We start from the raw sequence: 7,902 nt of genomic DNA, 5'->3' as shown, positions 1-7,902 counted from the left end.
ACAATATTGCTGTCACTGTGAACAATGATCTCCTAGTTCTTCTCACTTCTCTTTGCACCAGTTCATATATGTGTTGCCATGTTTTTTTTTTCTGAAACTATCCCCCTTATTATTTCTTATAGCAGAGTGGTACTGCATCACAATTGTATGCCACAACTTGTCCAGTCATTCCCCAATTAATGAGCAGTCCCTTGTTTTCCAATTCTTTTCCAACACAAACCAGCTGCTATAAGTATTTTTTTGCATACTAAGTCATTTTCCTTTAATCTCTTTGGGTTACAGATTGAGTAATGATATTTCTGGATCAACGGGTATGAACATTTCGGTTACCCTTTGGACATAGTTCCATATTATTTTCCAGAATGACTGGACCATTTCACTACTGCAACAATAGTTCATTAAATACCTATTTTCCTTCATCCCCTTCAGCATCTGTCATTTCTCATAGTTGTGAGGTGGTACTTCAGAATTGTTTTAATTCTTGTTTCTCTAATCAATAGTGATTTTAGAGTGTTCAGAGAAGTCTTCTTCTGAAAACTGCCTGTTCATATCCTTTGATCATTTATCAATTGGGGAATGGCTCTTATTTTTATAAATTTGACTCATTTCTATACTCAGTGTATTTGAGAAATGAGGCCTTTGTCAGAAATTTGTTGTGAAGGTGTTTGACATTCCTTCATTGCCTATGATAACTTTCAACATGTAATTTTCCTGATTATCTCTTTTAGTTAGGTCTATTTTTGCTTTTGCTTTGTGTGAGACTATGATTGCTACCCATGCCTTTTTTACTTCAGCGGAAGCATGTTAGTTTCTGTTCTAGTCCTCTATTTTCACTGTGTGTATATTTCTCTGTTTCTTGTAAATAACATATTGTTGGATTCTGGTTTCTAATCTCTTCTGCTGTCCACTTCTGTTTTATGGATTAGTTCATCCCATTCATATTTATGTTATGTTATGCTCACTATGTATTTCCCTCCATCCTATTTTCTTCTCTTTCTCTCTCTGTCTCTCTCTCTGTCTCTCTCTCTGTCTCTCTCTCTCTGTCTATCTGTCTCTGTCTCTCTCTGTCTCTGTCTCTGTCTCTTTCTCTCTCTCTCTATCTCTCTCTGCCTATCTATCTATCTATCTATCTATCTATCTATCTATCTATCTCTATCTCTATCTCTCCATCATCTTCAAAAGTCTGTTTTGCTTCTGATCACTGCCTCCTTTAATCTACCCTTCCTTTTATCATTCCCATTCCCATATTTCTTATCCTCTTCCCCTCTTATTTCCCTATTGGGTAAGTTATATTAATATACATAACTAAGTGTGTGTATGTAAATGTGTGTGTGTATTCTTCCCATTTTGAACCAACTCTGATGAGAATGAAATGCATGCATTTCCCCCTTCCCCTATATTTTTCTCTTCCACCATAAATACTCTTCTTTGTGTGCCATTTATATATGAGAAAAGCTTCCCCATTCTATCTCTCCCTTCCGCTTTCTCCCAGTGCATCCCTCTTTCTCTTCCCTATTTATCTGAGATTATCCCAACATAATCGACTCAAGCCCATGTTCTCTGTAGATGTAAATTCCTTCCAACTACCCTAATAATGATAAAATTCTAGGAGTTGCATGTGACATCTTCCCATATAGGAATGTAAATAATTTAACTTTATTGAGTTCCTTGTAATAACTTTTTCATGTTTAGCTTTCTATGTTTCTCCATGAGTGTTCTGTTTTATGTCAGTTTTTTTCAATACTGATCGTTTCATGAGAAATCCTGGGAAGGTCCCTATTTTGTTGAATGTATTTGTTTTTTTTCTCCTTGAGGATTATATTCTGTTTTGTTTGCTAGGTGATTCTTGGTTGTAATCTTAGCTCCTTTGCCTTCCAGAATATTATATTCTAAAACCTCCACTCTTTAAACATAGAAACTGCTAAATCTTTTGTGATATTGACTGTAGCTTCATGACATTTCAATTATTTTTTTCTGGCTGCTTGCAATATTTTCTCATTGACATGAGAGCTCTAGAATTGTCTATAATACTCTTAGGAGTTTTCATTTCTAAGGTATTGGGGCAGTTTTCCTTTATAATTTCTTGAAATAGGATGTCTAGGCTTTTTTTTTTTATAATGACCTTCAGTTCAATAATTCTTAAATCAGTTTTCTTCAATCTACATTCCAGGCCAGTTGCTTCCCAATGAGATATTTCACATTTTCTTTCTATTTTTCATTCTTTTGACTTTGTTTTATTGTTTCTTGAAGTCCCATGAAGTCAACAGCTTCCACTTGCCCAGTTTTTTAAGGAGCTCTTTTCTTCAGTGAGCTTTTCTGCCCCTTTTTCCTTTTGACCAATTCTGCTTTTAAAGGAGTTCTTTTCTTTTTTAAAATTTATTTATTTATTTATTGTGTTCAACATTCACTTTTATAAGATTTTGAGTTCTAAATTTTTCCCCTCTCTCCTCCCCAAGATGGCACACAACTTAATATAGGCTATACATGTAAAATCATATTAAATGTATTTCCATGTTAGTCATGTTGTGAAAGAAGAATCAGAGCAAAAGGGGAAAACCATGAGAAAGAAAAAAGAAAGAGAGCTTTGATCTGCATTCAGCCTCCAAAGTTGTTTCTCTGGATGTGAATAACATTTTCTATCACAAGTCTTTTGGAATTGTCTTAGAACACTGCATTGTTAAGAAGAGCTAAATCTATCAAAGCTGGTAATCTCATGATGTTACTGCTACTGTGTGCAATGTTCAAGGAGTTCTTTTCTTCAATGAATTTTTGTACCTCTTTTACCATTTGGCCAATTCTTCTTTTTAAGGTGCTATTTTCTTCAATATTTTTTGCCTCTTTTACCAAGTTGTTAATTATCTTCTTAATTTTCTTGCAGTACTCTCATTTCTTTTCCCCAATTTTTCCTCTACTACTCTTATCTCTTTCTTTAACACTTCTGGGAATTCTTGCTGTTCTTGGGTCCAATTAATAGTTGTCCTGGAGGGTTTTTTGCAGCTGTTTTCATATTGTTGTCATCTTCTAAGTTTACATCTTGGTCTTCTCTGCCACTGCAGTAGTTTTCTTTTAGGTAAAGTTATTTTTGTTGCTGTTGTTGTTATTGCTTGTTCATTTTTCCAGCCATTTCTTGACTTTGAATTTTATGTTAAAGTTGGGCTCTGCTCACCTGTAGGAGAACAGGCACTGTCCCAAGTTTTAGGCTTTTTTGTATGTCACTGTTCTCAGAGCTAATTCTTGGGGTCTGCAAGTTTTTGGTACTACCAAAATGGTGTGATCTGAAGAGAGGTGTGGTCACTGCTCTCCTGTTTTCTGCTCTGGTCTTTGCTCAGGAAGGGCCCCTGCTCCCCTGTATCCTCAAGGATCCTCTTGACCCTGGAACTGTAATTCAAATGTTTTATATGTAACCAATTTTATTTTGGGTACTGTCTTTTATGGGTTATTTCATATTTACTATATGGTAAAAGTGTGTATTATCAGCATTAATGTTTTGTTATAAAGAACTGTATGCAGAAAAGTGCATTTTCAGCAATCTCTAGCAAAAGAATACAGTTTTTGGTAGCTGTAGGAACTTAACCCCCTATTTCCCATAACTTCAACATTATCAATCTTCATATATCTATATTTATATAGCTATATATGTGCATGTGTGTATGTACATTTGTGCCATTTTCTAGAAATGTTATCCTTCTACATATTGAGAACATATAGGAACCCTCTATCTCTCCTACTTCTGGTAGGTGGGTATGAGCAGCCTCCAAAGGAGTGGCCTCATGGGGTACCATGATCTGTTTCTCCCAACAAAGCAGTGCCTGCCTTCTCCCCAGCAAAACTGAGGATTCTTTCTGTGAAACTTGCCCCAGGTGTCATTTGGGATGCTTGTCCCAAGTGAAAAAATTCCTAGTTATGGCCCTGCATGAATGCTACAGTCCATGTTCATATCATGAGATTGTAGAAAATGAAACTCTTAAGCATTGCCTTAAACTTATGAAAGGGCTACTTTGTTCATTTTACAGATGAGAAAACTGAGCCTCAAAAAGTTCTCAGTTTAATAATAAAAGGTTGGCACCAAGGGAAAGGAGAACAGAATAATAGTAGATGAAACAACTTGGAGATCATGATGCTAGGAAACAGAAAGGATTCATCCACTTCCACCTCCTTTCCAAGATACATTGAAGGGAAGGATGAGACAAAAGGATATAAGCATTTATTAGACATCTGCAATATATCAGATGCTGTGCTAAGCACTTAACAGATATGATCTCATTTGAAAGGAACAGTGTTGACACTAGATATAAAAGGCTTCATTCCTGACAAACAATGTTTAGATTACAATAAGATTCAGTACCAAGGTCCTTTTGATCTAAGCTATAGAGAGATCTAATCTTTCTCCTTCTAGAAAGACAGATCCATGTCTAAGATGAGCACAAGTGGGGGAAGCTCACCTTCTCAGTAACATTTCTAGAACCATAACCACACCTGGAAGAGGGTAGGGGCTACATGGTGGGTGTGGAGCAGCCCCTGCAGCAGCATCATAGAAAGGGAAATCCAGAATTTCTCTGTAGCACTTCCAAAGTCCATTTTCCTCAACCTCTCAGTCTCAGTTTCTTCATTTATAAAATGGGTATAACCTGGGTTTTGAGGAGGAGGGAAGGAAGAAAGAGAGGGAGAGGAAGAGAGAATCCTATTTCCAGATTCTCCAATACTCTTGAAACATCTCCTTCCCTCATATAATCATGCCTAGTTGTGTCAACATTTTCTCCATCAATTACGAGTGCCTCATGCAAAAAGCTCTAGACTTGACTTATATGATGATGATAATATTTAAACCACTTACCTCATGGCTGAGGAAAGTGCTTTTCCAACATAAATGTGAGTTAATATGATTATTCTCCCTTTCAGGGTCTCAGTTTTCTTACCTATGAAATGATTGGGTTGCAATTCATAAATGGTCAAGGGATATGAACAGGCAATTTTCAGAGGAAGAAATTAAAGCTATCTATAATCATATGAAAAAATTCTCTAAATCACTATTTTGTTAAAGAGATGTAAATGAAAACAACTCTGAGGTACCACATCACACCTATCAGATTGGCTAACATGACAAAACAGGAAGATAATGAATGTTGGAGAAGACATGGGAGAATTGGAACACTAATTCATTGTTGGTGGAGCTGTGGGCTGATCCAACCATTCTGGAGAGCAATTTGGAACTATGCTCAAAGGGCTACAAAAATGTGCATACCCATTGAATACCTAGCATTTTTGCTTCTGGGAAAGAGATCCAAGAAATGGGAAAGGGTCCCACATGTACAAAAATATTTATAGCAGCTCTCTTTGTGGTAGCCAAAAACTGGAAATCAAGGGAATACCCATCAATTGGGGAATGGCTGAACAAGTTGTGGTATACGAATGTAATGGAATACTGTTGTGCTATGAGAAACGATGAACAGGAAGACTCCAAAGAAGCCTGGAAAGACTTATATGAACTGATGCTGAGTGAAAGGAGCAGAACCAGGAGAACTTTGTACACAGAAACAACCACAGTGTGCAAAGAATTTTTCCAGTAGACTTAGTACTTCATTGAAATGCATGGACTTAAAAAATTTCCAGTGGACTCTTGAGGCAAAATGTCTTCCACATCCAGAGAAAGAATCATGGAATTGAATCACAGATAGAAACAGATCATTTTCTTTTGTATTATGTTTTGTTTTGTTTTATGGTTTCTCCCATTCATTTTAATTCTTCTATGCAATATGCACTTAATAGGAATGTATGTGTAGAACCTATATAAGATTGCATGTCATTTCAGGGAGGGTTTGGGGAGGGAGGGGAAATATGCTGGAGGAAGTGGAAAAAAATCTAAGATATATGAATGTGATTGTCAAATACTGAAAACAAATAAAATAAATCAATTTAAAAATGATTGAGTTGGGCTAGGTCTTCAAAGTCCATCCCAGCTCCAAATCTATGTTCTGCTCATGTTATTATAAAATGACAAAGAGAATCATTCTCATCTTACTTCTCTTAATGCTTGGGGAAGATGGAAAAGAACAGAATCTTTTCAACTGGCCCCTTTTCATTACTCTAATATTTTTCACTGAATGTAAATTCTTTTTTTGTCTATAATCTCTGCCCCCTAGCCCAGTGTCTAGCACACAGTAAGTGCTTAACAAATGTTTGTTGATGGATTTTTTTTAGGTGAGTCAATCTTCCAGATTAAAAAAAAAATTCTCTTTATAATTATTTAATTCAAAATAAAAACTTTGGTGTTCAGAAAAAAAGTCCTCTTTAGGGAAGGGGTTAAAAAGAGGATCTCCCTCTTCCTCCTAAAGAAACTGTCCCCCAAAAGACTCCATCCCTTGGGCCTCGCAGCAACAATCACAGCTCTTAACCAATTCCCTCTACAGAGCACTGTTATGGTATAATTCGTAATTCCACACAATCAGTGGCAGCCATCTCTAGCGGAGATTGGAAAGATAGAGGGCGGATATTAAAACGAGGGCCTCTTCATAACCTGCCCTGGCTATCTGGCCAGATTTCCATCTAGCAGCGTCTCCCAGCATCGCCCTCCCCGCCTCTGAGGCAGCCCGTCTCACTGCTGGGGGCCCCTCTCGCTGGCAGAGGGGAGCAGCTCTGTGAGAGCCTGCAGACAGACCCTCCCTGGGAAGTGTATTATTAAATCAATGGCAGGCACACAACTGTCTTTTCTAAAAGGCCCAGCAGCAGCGTGCAATTGCCTTCTTATGTGGAGCTGCAACACGTCCTTTCAGCTCCTCAGTTGGGGCTTATTCAGAGAAGGCTGTAATTTGCCATAAAATAAACCATGAAATTTGAGGCAGTGGGAATACAGAGTTTGCCTTGGACGCCAGAAGAGCAAAGTTCCAGTCCTTGCCCTGATATTTGGAAGCTATATGAGCCTGGCTAGACCACAGAAGCATTCATGACCCTGAGGCTCTTAGAAGTAATCGACGAGTGCAGTGGTTCAGGGATATTCCACACTTAGGGTTTCCTGCATGACAGACATCATTGATTAGATAGATATTTGTGCTTATATATAATGTGAATCTAGTAATATACCACATAGAGAGTGCATATATGTGATGTCTTTAGCTGGGGTGGAGAGGGAAATCAATTGATCAGGGGTACTCCAACTCCCTCCTATCCATGTGCATATTTGTACATGCATGTACCTGTGTATACATATGCATATGTATTTGTGTACTTGTGTATGTTTATATATGAGATATATTTACATACATGTACACATAAACATAAAAGATAGGTGTTTTTATTTATAAATGTATGTGTGTTCTGTGTCTGTGTTATAAATATACATAAATTTATTTCTCTCTCTCTCTCTCTCTCTCTCTCTCTCTCTCTCTCTCTCTCTCTTTCTCTCTCTGTCTCTCCCCCCAGCCCCACCTCTCTCCCAGGGAGAGAAGTTCTCCTCTGCCAGTGAGAGTGGACACCAGCAGTGTGATAAACTGACTGAAGGGTGGGGGAGGGTGATGTTAGGAGTTGCTGCTAGGAGGAAATCTGGCTAGATAGCCAGGGCAGGTTATGAGAGAGAGGGAGAGAGAGAAAAAAGAGACAGACAGACACACACAGAGAGAATTATATATCTATCTAATCTACATATCTATCTATCTACCTATCTATCTATGTATCTATCACTATCAAGAAAAACCTGAGTTCAAATCTGACCTCACTTATTCGATGTGTGACAGTGGCAAATCACTTTACCTGTTTGTCTCAGTTTCCTCATCAGCAAAATGGGGATAATAAGAGCATCCACTTCCTGGGTTGTTGAAAAGATAAAAGGAGATAATGTTTGTAAGGTGCTTTGCACTATATGAATGCTAGCTATTATTATGAGTGCAGAGAGCAGAAATGATGAGAAGA

This window comes from Notamacropus eugenii, chromosome 1 (genome assembly GCF_028372415.1).
Source record: "Notamacropus eugenii isolate mMacEug1 chromosome 1, mMacEug1.pri_v2, whole genome shotgun sequence".
In the NCBI taxonomy this organism is placed as follows: domain Eukaryota; kingdom Metazoa; phylum Chordata; class Mammalia; order Diprotodontia; family Macropodidae; genus Notamacropus; species Notamacropus eugenii.
The sequence above is the reverse complement of the archived record's forward strand: the minus strand, read 5'-3'. Positions refer to the sequence as shown.